The 14,869-nt window shown below is 36.3% G+C and overlaps 1 protein-coding gene across 6 annotated transcripts in view; it reads left to right on the forward strand.

The window, feature by feature from the left end:
• The window catches only part of ZNF385D (zinc finger protein 385D), a 985,910-nt gene that overhangs the window by 871,880 nt on the left and 99,161 nt on the right, over nucleotides 1-14,869 (forward strand). The gene's annotated exons all lie outside the window — the stretch shown is intronic.

The following is a 14,869-nucleotide window of genomic DNA, read 5'->3' on the forward strand; positions in this document are numbered from 1 at the left end:
TGCTCCAGCTTTATGAAACGGAAAAACTAAAGGACTTGGATTAGGCTAATTCTAGTCTTAACACTTATTAGATGTATGGTTTTGAGTAAGTTTATTTTTTTTAACTTCTGTGAGTCTCAAATTCTTCTATAATGAAGGCGATTATACTACCATATAAGCTGGCTCTAAAGATTAAAGAAGGGTATTGTAAGCAAAGCAGCAGATTCACAGTAAGTATTCAGTGTTAATTTTCTTTCCTCTTCCTATTTGATATTGGCATCAAAATAGAAAAATTGTTCATACTTACCATCTTTCTAAATCACAAATTAGGTGACTGTGGCAAAGATTGCTAGATGTCTGATACTTCTCTTTTGTCTTCAGTAATATAATTGAATGTTAATTGGGCTCTGCCAGTATATTCTATCCTTTTGGTTAATTTAACTCTTCCTTACAGTAGAGATTTGAACATGGATGTCCGTTACATAGTCTTTTAAAAATATAGATAGATGGTATAAATTAATTCTAGGAGCAATTTATCATTTTACTTTGTTGATTTTGGGTTTTCTCTCTCTTCCTTTCTAATCTTAAGCCACAAGATCTTGTGTAATAAATGCAGGCTTGACCTAACATTTTTCAAAAATGATTATCTATTGAATTGCTGTTCAGGTATCTAACAGTTGGCATTTTGAGTCATATAGATGGATAATAAATGCACAGCTATAGTTATATATTAAATTTATGTGCCATCGACATTCACCAAAGGTTTTTGTTCTATAGGATTAATGGAACATTGCTAGAGTTCAAATGCTGAGTGCACCAAAAGTTTCTCAAAGAGAATTGGCCTTTATTTTCAAATAACAAAGTTAGCATGGGCAAAAATAAAAATAAAAAAAAATAAAAAGGCATTTTCCAAATGTTAAGCAATCACTTAGTACTTGTGGTTTTCTACGTGGGGAAAAGTTTCTTGTGTCAGCAGTTCATTCGACAGGCCAATGATGAAGTGACTTCCTCTGCTCACGTTAAATGGTGAAGTGCTTATTTCCCAGTCCATTGGGAAGATTTAGAGCCGCAGCCTACAAGGTGAGGGCCACCTGCTCTTTCACTCACTCATTGTTTGGTAGTACATCAGTAATTTCAGGGACCTGTGATGGCTTGTGGCCTTGTTTGTCACTGTAGCTTTATGCATAGCTTGTCAATTTATGGCAGTGATTATATATCCATCTTCATGGAATACACACCCAGGGTTTGAATTACAAGATCTTTAACCCTCAGATTTCTGGACCTGTGTGAAGCAGTTGCATGCACTCTCTAAAATCAGAGGCAAGTGATATTTTGGAGTGCCAGATGATGAGTTTTAGAAGCTATTTGTCTTTGTAAAATGCTTTGATTTACTACCTTAAGTGTGTTTCTTAAATACAACAGGACCTAGAATAGCCTTTGGCCATCATAGGCATTTAGTAAGTGCTGAATGAACTCAATATATGCTAAAATGAATTGTTGAGAGATAAACAGAAACATGAAACAGAATATAACCCTGAAAGTTACTGGATCTGGTTTTTTTTGGGAAATATTACTCAGCATATTATATTATGGACAACTGAAATACGTACACTTTTGTACAAATGCTGCCTGCATTTATTTCAACTACGGGGTACTGATGGTTTTCGTTTTAATTATTTTTCATAAAGCTTTGAAAATTTACATTGGAGACAACCAGAAGGAAACTAAAATGTTCCATTCTCAAAGAATATCTTGAAATCTAATTATTAGAAATCCATATTAAGCTAATTGTGATATTGAATAAACCAAATGTTTGCAATTTATATAATTCATCACTCTGTATTCTCCTGGTCACATTCATCTTTTCAGGTACCTTCCCCCCCCCACACTGATATATTACAATGCTATTTTGTTGCATAAATAATAAGGGTTTATTATGTAACAATGAAGAAGTCCTAAGGTAAGATGGTTTCAGGCTTAATTCACCAGCTCATGATCTCACCAAGGACCAAAATGCTTCCTATATTTTTGCTCTTCCTCCCCTAATTCTAAACCTTCCCTCACGGGTGAAAGATGATTGCAGCAGCCCTTGACATCACAGGCAGACCTACCCACACCCAAAGAGGTGCATTATCTCCCATGACTGACTCTCTCTCTCTCTCTCTCTCTCCCAACTTTGTTTTTAGAGCAGTTTGAGGCTCACAGTACTATTAAGCAGAAGGTACAGAGATTTCCCATTTACCCTCTGCCCCCAAATCTGTGTAGCCTTACCCATTACCAGTATTCCCCTCTAGAGTGATACATTTGTTTCAATTGATGTACCTACACTGACACATCATTATTAACAAAGTCTGCAATTAATTTTAGGGTTCATGATTGGTGTGGTATATTCTATGGGTTTGAGCAGATTTAGAATAATATTTGTTACTGTATTATACAGAATAGCTTCATTGCCTTAGACGTTCTCTGTGTTCCCCCTTTTTATATTTTCTTCCACTCTAACCCTTGGCAACCTGTAATCTTTTCACTGTCTTCATAGATTTTTCTTTTCCAGAATGTCATGAAGTTGGACTCATGCAGTATGTAGCTTTCTCAGATTGGCTTCTTCCACTTAGTAATATGCATCTATGACTTTTAATGGCTTGATGGTTCATTACTTTTTAGCATTGAATAATGTTACTTTATCTGGATGTAACAGTTTGTTTCTCTATTCAAATACTGAAGGACAACTTGGTTGTTTCTAATTTTTGGCAATTGTGAATAAAACTGCTATAAATTTCTATCTGCAGGGTTTTTATCCCCTTGGACATAAGTTCGTACCTCCTTTGAGTAAATAACAGAGAACATGATTGCTGCCTTACACGGTAAAAGTGTGTTTAGTTTTGTAAGAAATTGAGAAACTGTCTTCCAATGTGGCTGTTGCATTTTACATTTCTACCAACAATGAATGAGAGTTCCTGTTTCTCCACATCCTTGCCAGCATTTCATGTTGCCAGTGTTCTGAATTTTGACCATTCTGATAGGTGCACAATAATATCTCATTGTTTTAATTTGCCTTTTTAAAAAAAAAGCGTTAAGTGGCAGTGTAGAAATTCCCTAAAGGTATCAAAATCTGTACCAAGATTGTTAGATGTATCATAATATTAACAGCTTTCTGGGCAATAATATCTGTAACTATCATGTATTATGAACTTAATGTTTTAAAATTCACTGTTTTCTTTAACCCTTATGGTTGTCAAGTGTGGGTCTCAGGTCAATTGTTTTTTCTTTTGGTTTGTTTTTTTAGCCACTATAGCCCTAGCATTTAACACAGTGTTTAAACATGGTATGGATTCTAACAACATTTGATGTAAGAACGAGTGCATAAATAAGCATGGATTTTTTTTTTTCTGCTATTCTCTTGGTCTCCTAACACCCCAGGACGTTGTTCCCTTTGTGCTTCTCTCAGAGGTGGTGCTCTCTCCTCATCTTCCTTCTTCTTTTCCTTTAGATGGACATAGAGCAGTGATGGGCACTGTTAGATTTTGCATCCTCTAGTCTCCGGAGTGAGGACTTCAAACCTCAGGTTCCTTAGAATGACACATCTACGAAGAAAAAAAAAAAACTTGTTTGATCAGGCTGAGGGTCTCTTTTAACATAACTCTTGTAAGTTATCATGAAAACACCTGTAGTATATTTCTTCTTACCTTCCTAAGATTACTAGTATTTTCTCCTCCCATTAGTTTAATCCAAAACTGATTGGAAGCAAGTAGTTAAGGTTTCCCAAAGAGCATGAATCTGGGAATTTGGTAGAGAAAAGTTATTCCTTCTACAAAAATGTTCTAATGTGTTATAGTAAGTAAATTAAAGACCCAGGAGGGAGACTCCAGTACTTCTCCCTAAAATGTAGTCTTTACTCAAGGCACCAAACTTGTGCTTCTCTAATTTGATCCTCACAAAGCAAAGAAGAGCTATTTGCGTTACTCCATTTTGCATTGCTGTAAAGAAATACCTGAGGCTGGGTAGTTTATAAAGAAAAAAGATTTATTGTAGCTTACAGTTCTGAAGACTGTACATAAAGCATAGTGCCAGTATTTGTTTCTGGCGAGGGGCTCAGGAAGTTTCCAATCATGGTGGAAGGTGAAGAGGAAGTAGGCATGTCACATGGCAAGAGAGGAAGTGAGAGGGAGGAGGAGGTGCCAGCCTCCTTTAAACAACCAGCGCTTGCATGAACTAATAGAGTAATAACTCACTGTCACCAAGGGGATGGCACCAAGTCAATCATGAGGGATCACCGCCCCACCCCCTGCCATGACCCAAACACCTCTCATTAAGTGCCAACTCTAACACTGGGGCTCACATTTCAACATGAGATTTGTTGGGAACACACATTAAAAACCATATCACTTTTTCTGCAATAATTTTTCAAATGAAGAAACTGAGATATGGAGAAAAGTAACTTGGTCAAGGTCACATAATCCATAGAGAGGAAAGCCAAAATTTAAAGTCAAGACCAGTAAATACAAACTTAGTTTAATTCTGTTTTACTTAGAATAAGACTTAATGACTAATGCTCAGCTCCTAGACCTGTGGTTTGTGATCTTCTACGTTGTGTTAAGATTTTAATGAAGAGTTATGCTATCTTTACCTTTAGATACCTACTGCAAGGCAATGTTTCCCATCTTGAATGTTTGCCAAAGGGACTTAAGATCTATAGATAAAATTTATGTAAGATGGGAAAAAAAAAAAACCACAAGATCATCTCTGGGTCTCCTGAAAGTAAAGGCAGAAGTGAATTAAAAAAAAAAAATCTTTCTAAATTATGATGAGAAAGGACAACCAGGAATAACGAAGAAGGATGAAAAAGCTGTACACTTGAAGGGTTCCTGAAATAAAAGTAGTTTTTATTTTTGACATACATTATATTAAGATCTTGGAGAGTTTTCATCAATCATTTGCAAGTCTCCTTAGGAAGTCACAGGGTCTTTTTATTTATTCGGTCAAAGTCAAATAGGAATATCAGAAACCAAAATTCGATTGCACTGTGGCACAAAGACATTACCTGGCTTTCCTGCAATGGTTAAGAAAACCCCACAGTCATATTCTATCTCTGGCTTCAGGTAGAACATTTGAGAAACTGGTTATGCCAACCATACCAAGTAAATATTGATTTAGTAAGAACTGACAAAAAGAAAAAGTGATTTGAGTTTATTCCCCCCCCGCCCCAACACACACACACACACACAAAAATGGAAAAGGTGATTTTGGTTAGTACAGACTGAGGTTCAGCACATCTTCTAGGTATCATTTTACTCTAGTCTTTCTAAAGAAATACTCAAAAGAGGCCTCCAAAAAGATATGTTATATTCTTCTTTTTCTTAGGGCCATAGAACTTGTAGATTTTCAGAGCATTTTGATGCTTCATTTAGACAAAGATTAGCTAAAATTAAAGTTTACAGACTTTATTGTTTCCATATGCTCATGAACTCTCCCTTCTTTACTTTGGCTGAGAACTCTGTTTCTCCAGGACTACAGCATAAGAGTAAGTAGATGTATTTGTTAGTTTCATGTAACTCTGGCTGCTGTATAAATCAATCAAAAGATGCATAACGGTTCTAATAAATTAGATACTTAAGTTTTGCTCAAGTAATATCCAAAATAAGAGTTTTTGATCCATTGGATCAAATGTTTTGATCCATTAGATCCATTTGATCCACTACAACTCTTTCATGTGGTGATTCAGGAATCCAGGACCTTCCATCTTGTTGTTTCAATATCTTTAATGGGTAGCTTCCAAGATGCTGCATTTATCTGCATCAAGCAGGCAGAGAGGAAAGAGCCAGGAAAACTGCACTTAGGAATTTTTAGTGCATCAGGACTGGACATGCAGATCCTGTTCACCGGCACTTATTTCTATCACTTAGTCATGTAGCCAGTGAACTCTAAGAGAAGTGTAATCTGACTGTGTGTCATGGAAGAAGAAATGTGTTTCTTTTATATGCCCCTGAGGTTGTGCCCCACAAACTAGTTAGAATATTTTACTTTTTTTTTTCTATTTAGTTTCTGGTGTAAAAGAAGAAAGTGGGAATTATACTCTATCAGAAAAGTACTTCTATTTTATCTTCTCTCCCCTTTCTGGATCTATTTTTCATTCTGAAGAATGTCTGCATTTAAGACAGAAATATTTGAGAAATTCTTCATGGTGCAATGAGCTGTGGAGACAGGGAGACCTGGTTTCAAATCTTGCCTCTGTCATTTACTACTTGTGGAACTTGGGAAGTTACTTAATCATTGTGTTCCTTAGTTTCCTCATCTTTGAAATGGGCATAATAAAATCCAACTTGGAAGAAAAGTATGAATTTTACGTAAAGTCATTTAAATAATACATAAAATGTATTCTTTGGAATTTTTGAAAGCCATTATTAGGATATCTTTATGCTCTTAGTGCTCACCTGAAAATCCATGAAAAGGATTTGTATTCATTATGTTAACACAAAGCTGCAATGACAAATATGCCCTAAACCAGCGGGGCTTAGAAGAAATGGTCTATTTTCTTTTACATAGTTTTTCTGCAGTGAGCATTCTGGTTTTCAGGCTGTTCTGCTCCGTGAGGTTTTGCTGATTTTGCAAGTCATGGCCATTATAGACAATAGGGATACTGAAGACCAGAGGAAAGTCAATCTTAAAATACTAATCTGTGGAGGAAGGCCTAAAGTTAATGATATTCCTATGGATAATTAAGATTTGACTCCTCTATAGTCTTTAACAAATTATTTTAAAGATAACCAGTAAATCATTCTATTCAGTAATTTGATGATAACCTTTTCTATAACCTTTCTAGTAATATTTTAGGGATAGAAAAAAATTCATACTGGCGGTGAAATGAATTATGTTGGGTATATAAATAAAGTTAGGGGCCTAGCTGAGAACTGCAACTTCATGTTTATAGCTTGTTCCTAACTGTACGAAGGTATAGCACTTCTCCCTAAGAATGGTAACCATCATGGGGATGTAAACCAAGAAATCTTGGTCAAATGGAGAAATGTTGAAGACAGTGGTTAATTTAACAGTATGCACAGTGTGATTCATTTTTTGTATAATAATATGTAATTATTCAACAAATAGATACTGAGCACCAACTATGTACCTACTGATAGAAAAAAATATCCCTGAAAGTCTGAAAGAGTTAACACTGGATAACTAGTTCATAAGTTACTGTATATTACACCTTTTCCTTATTTGTACTGTTAAGATTTTTCTACATCATGGATTTTTTTTTGAAGAGTGAAAGTATTTAAGATAACTTATTAATGTTATTAAAGATATTACCTCATCTTTGTGCTTTTCTAAATGATACAGTCAAATGCAGATCTGTTTCCAGATACTCACTTATAATATAGAAATACCTATTAGTAGTACTAAATAAGATAATAGTGCTCAGTTAAGAACGATCGTGTCAGATGGGCGAAGTTTGCTTCTGGAAGCCACTCCAATTACCTAATTCATGACCAAGCATTCAGATCCTTTATTTCCTTTCCAAAATCTATTGTTTTCAAATTTTATTGTTCCAGTGAATAAATTAGCATTAAATTGTCCTGTCTTGTATGACAGTTACCAATAATGTATATGTTGTGAAATCTAATGGACACTTCTACACCCTCCTATCTGTTATAGCAGCAGCAGTCAATAGTGATACGCATTCCCTTCCAAAAGCTTTTATCACTTTTGCTTCCATGACACTAGATTTTTTGAGTTTTTATCCTGTCTCCATGGCTGCGTGTTCTACATCTCCTCTTCTGGCACCACTTTTGCAATAATGTGTATATATAGATATATTGCTATGTAACAGGCAGAAACATTTGCCGCATATATAAATATCTAAACGAACAAATATATAAACATATCTAGTCTTCAATGCAGAGGAGTGACACTTGAACTAATAGTTCAAGTTTTAGGAAATGGAAGAGCAATGAGCAGAGGCACCTGTGTAGCCCTTCTGCTTAGAAGTTTGTTTGCAGGACCAGCCCTGTAAAGGTGAAAACACAACTATAGATAAACAACTTCAAGGAACAGGCACTCTACAATTCCTTATCAAAAACTAAATTTTGGAATAATTTTACAAACTTCATGCTTGATTTCTCTTAGTTTCCATGCAGCTTGAATCATTGAATCATTCTTGAAGTTCTTTTGTTGTTTTAACACATTAAATTAGCTAATTACAGCTGAATATGTAGTGGAAAATAGCATCTGTTTACAGTAGAATAATATAAAAATTACTTACCAGTAACAGAATAAGGAGCAATTTGCAAAAGCTAATCATATTTGTGCACTTATCTACAAAAAGTAAATTGTTAATATATGCCCAAGGGGGAAAATATCACTTGCTGGTTTACGAAGTGAAAGCAGTGATATTAACAAACATCCGTTAGACAACGGATGTATTTCAGATTGGAATATCTCAACTTGTCATAAAATATAGATGTTTACTAATTTTTTAAACTAACTTTGACCTTGGTAAATTCAAACAATTTGGAGATTAAGATATCATAGACATTCAGATTGTCTAAAATTTTTTTTAATATCTGCAAAGTCAAAATTTTAATAAATCTTTTTTTTTTTTGAGACGGAGTTTCGCTCTTGTTGCCCAGACTGGAGTGCAATGGTGCGATCTCGGCTCATAGCAACCTCCACCTCCCAGGTTCAAGCAATTCTCCTGCCTCAGCCTCCCGAGTAGCTGGGATTACAGGCATGCACCACCACGCCCGGCTAATTTTGTATTTTTAGTAGAGAAGGGGTTTCTTCATGTTGAGGCTGGTCTGGAACTCCTGACCTAAGGTGATCCACCCGCCTCGGCCTCCCAAAATGCTGAGATCACAGGAGTGAGCCACCGCGCCCGGCCGAAAATTTTAATAATTCTTACTTAGAGAAAACTTATTTCTTCTTCAGTGCTAATAGCAAATGCCATTGGGGGGGAAAAAAAAAATACATGCCAAATGCAGTCTCTGTTTGGCATTTCTTCCTCAAATCATTGAATGTACCTTTAAGAGGTTAATTTAAAAACTGAAAATTGGCCTGGTGCGGTAGCCCGTGCCTGTAATCCCAACACTTTGGGAGGCCGAGGCAGGTGGATCACAGGGTCAGGAGATTGAGACATCGAGACCGTCCTGGGTAACACGGTGAAATGCTGTCTCTACTAAAAATACAAAAAAAAAAAAAAATTAGCCGGGCGTGGTGGGGAGCGCCTGTAGTCCCAGCTACTCGGGAGGCTGAGGCAGGAGAATGGCGTGAACCTGGGAGGCGGAGCTTGCAGTGAGCCGAGATCATGCCACTGCACTCCAGCCTGGGCGACAGAGCGAGACTCCGTCTCAAAGAATTAAAAAAAAAAAAAAAAAAAAAAAAAAAAAAAACCAATATCTGAAAATAATGAAAAAACATAGAGTAGAATTTTAGAAATCTCACTGAGTTGCAGCTTTTTGTTTGTTTCTCCACATTTAGAAGCCAGGGGTGCTTACATTTTGTAATTATTGAGACTTTTAACTGATATATTTGTAAAATTTTAAAAAGTACATGATTTACTGAATGGACCCTTTTTTCTCTGGTAACAATAGACAGCAACGAATGGCACATTCAAAAGGAAGATCATGTAGTGGTGTGGTTTTCTCCCCTATATTTATCAGGGAGAAAAAGAATTCTATGTGAAGTTGATCTTTAAATTCCCTTTCTCTAGATGCCAGGGTGAAACCTATTCAACTAACAGTCTTAGTTCAGATATGTTAATAACATTCATTAAGACACAGCTCTCTTTTATATCTAGTCAGCCCTTGATTAATACCCCCATCCTGCCTTCCTGCTTTTGACCTCCCCTTTATAAGGTTTCCGTAAATGTTAATTCCATCCACTACAATTTTAACTCAGGGAGAACAACCTTACTGCCAGGTTTGGAGGACAACTCACTGTAGCCTTCTATAGTTGGACTTTACCAATCCCCATTTTGCTGTTCTAGTGATAGGACTTTTATCCTTATGAATTTGGCCTCTAGAGACCAAATTCTGAGAGATGATTTTCTATATACAGAGAGAAATATGTTAACTTTCTAGTTAACTTACTTTAGTGTGAGGATGAAAAGAGAATGATTCATCTTTGTTTGGAACTTTAAGATCTTAAGCACTTTAAGAAAAGACTTAAAGACTTTTTTAAAGCTAAGTGATGATGTATACTTTAGTCCAATGAAGAATTTGGAAATATATTGTCTCATAAACGGTCAGTTGGAGTCTTAATTCACTCATTCAAATGTTGCAGCTGATAAAGGATTGTGTTTCAGTGGTTAAACAGGAAAATACTTTTTATTTGTCTTTCAAATGACATTTCCCAGTGGCTTCAGTTACCATCTGTTGCTGATTAATTTCCCAATTTAGCTACAGCCTAGAATTCACCTCTAATCTAGAGACCACATTGCTACAGAGCCCACATTTTACTTAGGTGTTTTTAAGGATCATTAAATTCAACATAACCCAACTCGTGCTCTTCCCCCGAACCTTGGGACTTCTTTTAATATCAACCATTCTAGGAAATGAAATCTCCAATCATGCATTTGCAAGAGGCAGAAATCTGCCAGGCATCTTTGAGACCACCCCTCAAAATTCACCATGAATTCTGAAAAATTTTAATTTACATATTAGTCAAATGTTACTCATTTCTCTGTTTTCACTATCATAATCAAATTCTGAGATGTGGCCATCTCTTACTTGTGCCACTATAATGATCCTTTTACCTTTCACTCCTTCCCCAGTCTTGCCCTCCTCTTCTCATCTAGATTCCCTGCCCATGCCAGAGCAATGTCATACAAATGCAAACATGTTTTATTTCTTTTTTTTTAAAAAAAAAAACACTTGCACAGCCTTCCATGTTAACAGAATAAAGAACATAATCTTTAAATGAACCTACAAACTTTGTGCAAGAGCTGACTTCTCTCCCCATCACCTGCTTTATATTCCCAAGGATATTTCCTATTGTCTGAAAGTTTCACATTTGGGGATATAAACAAAACATTGCGTAGTCTTTTATATTTTGTTTAGCATAGCATATCAGTATGAGTTTATTGGAATAGCTACTGAAAAATTGAAGAAGACCCTCAGATAGAGTGATGCTCATAATATTATTTAATCCATTTATGGGTCTGTGATAGACTGAGTGAAATTACATGAGTTAATTGTCACATAAATCAATAATAATTCCTATGCACTATTTAGCCTTATGTCCTCTGAAGGATAAGCCACTGTGAAATCACATAATAAGGTTATTTATCATTGTACACTCTCTTTTGGGTTGAGAAGTGGGGCTACAAGTTTGGTTTCTGGAGTTAGACTTCAGTACAAGTTCTCTTCTGTTCGTACTCTGTGGTTAAGTTGTTCTAGCTCTTAGATTCTCAATCTACCCATCTATAAAATTCCCATGATAGTTGCCATTGCCTCATAGGCTTTTAAAAGGAATAAGTGAGAATATTCATATCATGTATTCATTCACTTATTCCACATGAAATATTCACATCAAGTCTTCAGCTCACTACCTGACACATTGGAGTGTTCCATAAATGCCTCACACAAACAACCACTGTGTGACAGAATAGCAGCATCTCCTTAGTACATTTATGACACACTAAACTCTTCCTCCAAGAATCACCACGGGAAAAATTCTCTGGCCAAAATCCTGCCAAGGACTGCTAAATACTATTGGTGGATAGTGTGCAGTTAGCACCTAACTAAACACTAAACCCTTTGGATTAGAACTTTATTGCTGACACAACTCACTGACACCTGCCTACATAGCCAGACAGAAAACATAAACACATTTTTTTTTTCTTAATGCAGTAGGAAAACTTTTAACACGAAAAGAAATCAGTTATGTGTACATGTTCAGATAATTCAGGCTTCTAAAGTCATTGCCACTGTCCCTTCCCAGCTTACACTCCCTCCCTCCAAGAGTTAATCTGGTCCCCTAACCACTTCTTTCTGCAATTTTAGTTATATAAAAGTCGCTGGGTGTGGTGGCTCACATCTGTAATCCTAGCACTTTGGGAGGCCGAGGCAGGCAGATCACAAGGTCAGGAGTTTGAGACAAGCCTGGCCAATATGGTGAAACCCCGTTTCTACTAAAAATACAAAAATTAGCCAGGCATGGTGGCAGGCCCCTGTAGTCCCGGCTACTCGGGAGGCTGAGGCAGGAGAAATGCTTGAACCGAGGAGGTGGAGGTTGCAGTGATGAGCCAAGATCATGCCATTGCACTCCAGCCTGGGTGACAGAGTGAGACTCTTGCTCAAAAAAAAAAAAAAAAAAAAAAAAAAGTTAAAACAAAAGCAATGCTTTCTCTGGGTCCACCAAATATTTTTCTAAGTCTGGGAGGAAAGCATTATTTAAGAAGTTGGATGATTTCCCCAGATTTTCATATAAAATGTCCTACTTCAAAGATCTTTTTGGTCACAGGGGTGTCCTGAGATGTTTGAAAAGTTTGCTGAACTTTTCTTAAAAAGCATTCTTTACTTTTTTCCCCAAAACCATAATTTTCATAAAAGCACAGTTTATTCACAATTTTCATCCATATCTAGAATTTCAGCCAGGGCACCAAATTGATTTATACAGAAGAGCATTCATTATCCTTTATTTTGGCCAAAAATTGGTATTTATTCTCATTATAAGGCCCTATTCTATCCCAAGAAGCCATAGGTACTGTGACATAATTTATCTTACTGAATTTGGTGAAGCTCTTGCCAATTATTCTAAGGGCTGGTGTCTTTTTCTCCTAATTTTCTATGTATTCTCTATATAGCTGGGAGATTAACCCCTTTGCAAAAGGAGTTAAACATTTTTTTTCTAGTATTTTTACAAATTTATATTACTTTGCCTATGGTATTTTTTTTATAGAGAAGTTTTTGGGGTTTTTTGTTTGTTTTATTAGGAGAAAGTGTCACATTCTGTTGACCAGGCTAGAGTAGACTGGCTCACTGCAGCCTCAAATTCCTGGACCCAAGTGATCTTCCCACCTCAGCCTCCTAAGTAGATGGGACTGCAGGCACATGCTACCACACCTGGCTTTAAAAAATTTTTTTAGTAGAGTTGGGAGTTTTGCTTTGTTGCCCAAGCTGGTCTCAAAATCCTTGCTTCAAGTGATCTTACCACTATGGCCTCCCAAAGTGCTGGGATTACAAGTGTAAGCCGCTATGCCAGGCTAGAAGATTTATACATGTAACTTAATTTTTTAGTCTGACTTGTTTACTACTCTATCTCTAATTCCCCAGTACCTACAAGAGCATCTGGTGTGCAGTAATTGTTCAATAAGTTCTTTGTGAATGAATGAACAGCTAAAGGAATTGAATATTGGTAGACTCCACCAAAAGAGTTCAGGTTTTAGAGGTTACTTGTGGTCTTGTTCCCCAGCCTTTCTCAATGTAACCAAAGTGCGTCAGAGAACTGTGATGATGTTTATTTTAACACTAGCAAAACATTTGGCTCAACTGTAAGCCATTATTTTGTGGACCCTGTGGATTTCATTAATAATTGAACATTTTAGAAATGATCTTTGGGACAAGTTCATAAAAGGAACAATCAGAACTATTCTCAGATTTATGAATTAGAGATTGCAAATTCTGCAAAACTGTAGAGAGAAGACCTTCTTTGACTTATGGAGGAGTAGGAAATTTAGTCTTTTCCCCTAAGGTGTTCGTCAGCCAACACAGTATATGTTATGTGACTACGTAGGGAGGAAATGTGTTAATGATGCCATACTCAATTTCTCTGTGTTGGTTTTAGAGCATAAATATTTCATTTTAGAAGTTTAAAAATGATGTTAACAAAGGACTGGCATTTCCCGAGTACTGAAAATTTTTATATGCATATTTAAAAGAACTTTGTCTTTTAGATAACCCTTAAAATGCAGAGTCATCACTGGAATTATTCATTGTGTTTCTCAGATTTAAAAAGAACCTGTTAGTTATTCGTTTAAATGTTTAAAAAGCAAAACAATCTCCATATTATTCCTTTGCTACATCCTTTGAAAAGAGAGGTTCCCATAAATAGCACAATTTGTGTTTGATGATAAGCTTCGTCCCAGAGAAAAAATAATAGTTGGTGTTTGTGCCAGATGGTTTTCCATCATTAAGTGCCATAAAAATCCCCTGAAGTGTGTTCAACAGATAAGGCAAAGTGCCAAAGAATGACAGAGAATTAAGTTAAACCCTGTTCACATACAAAATCCATTGAGACTCCATATGCATATTTCCATTTTAAAATCAAAATGTGAAATTAATTCAACATGAATTTAATAGGCAACTATTTAGAGATGTATGATAGATCCTAGGGAGAGGTTGATGCGTAATATCAGGTCTTCCTCTCTCTGTTATGAGATCCACTCTCTGTCAGGAGACACAGGCATTTAACCCTTCTTATGGCAGTGACGTAAGTGCTACAATGCAGATGTACCTAAGACTACATGGGGAAGGTGGCACCGCAACATCTACCAGGTAAGTACAGGTGCTCCAGGCAGAGGGAACTCTTTATACAAGGGCTTAAAAATGATTCTTCTTGTAACATTTTCCTTATGAAAATAAAGTGAGGAGAGCTATTGCTCGTTTATCTACTCTACACATGGTTATTCTTGCTAGACAGCAGACATTGGGAGTAGCAGAGAGGGGAGCATTTGCTGGAGAAGGAAATAAAGGATTAGAGGAGACACATTTTATTTATGCCAGAATATAAAACAAGTTTTTCTCTGCTGTTGATACAAACATCTATGACAAGTTGACCCTTGAACATAATTAGAGTCAACATTTCTAATTCTTCCCCACCCTATTCAAATGGTGTGTGTCACACATGGAGCCAGGTATTAAGCTATGGGCATTCTGAAGGGATTTTGTACACT

The sequence above is a fragment of the Macaca thibetana genome, chromosome 2, assembly GCF_024542745.1.
Source record: "Macaca thibetana thibetana isolate TM-01 chromosome 2, ASM2454274v1, whole genome shotgun sequence".
NCBI classification, from domain to species: Eukaryota; Metazoa; Chordata; class Mammalia; order Primates; family Cercopithecidae; genus Macaca; species Macaca thibetana.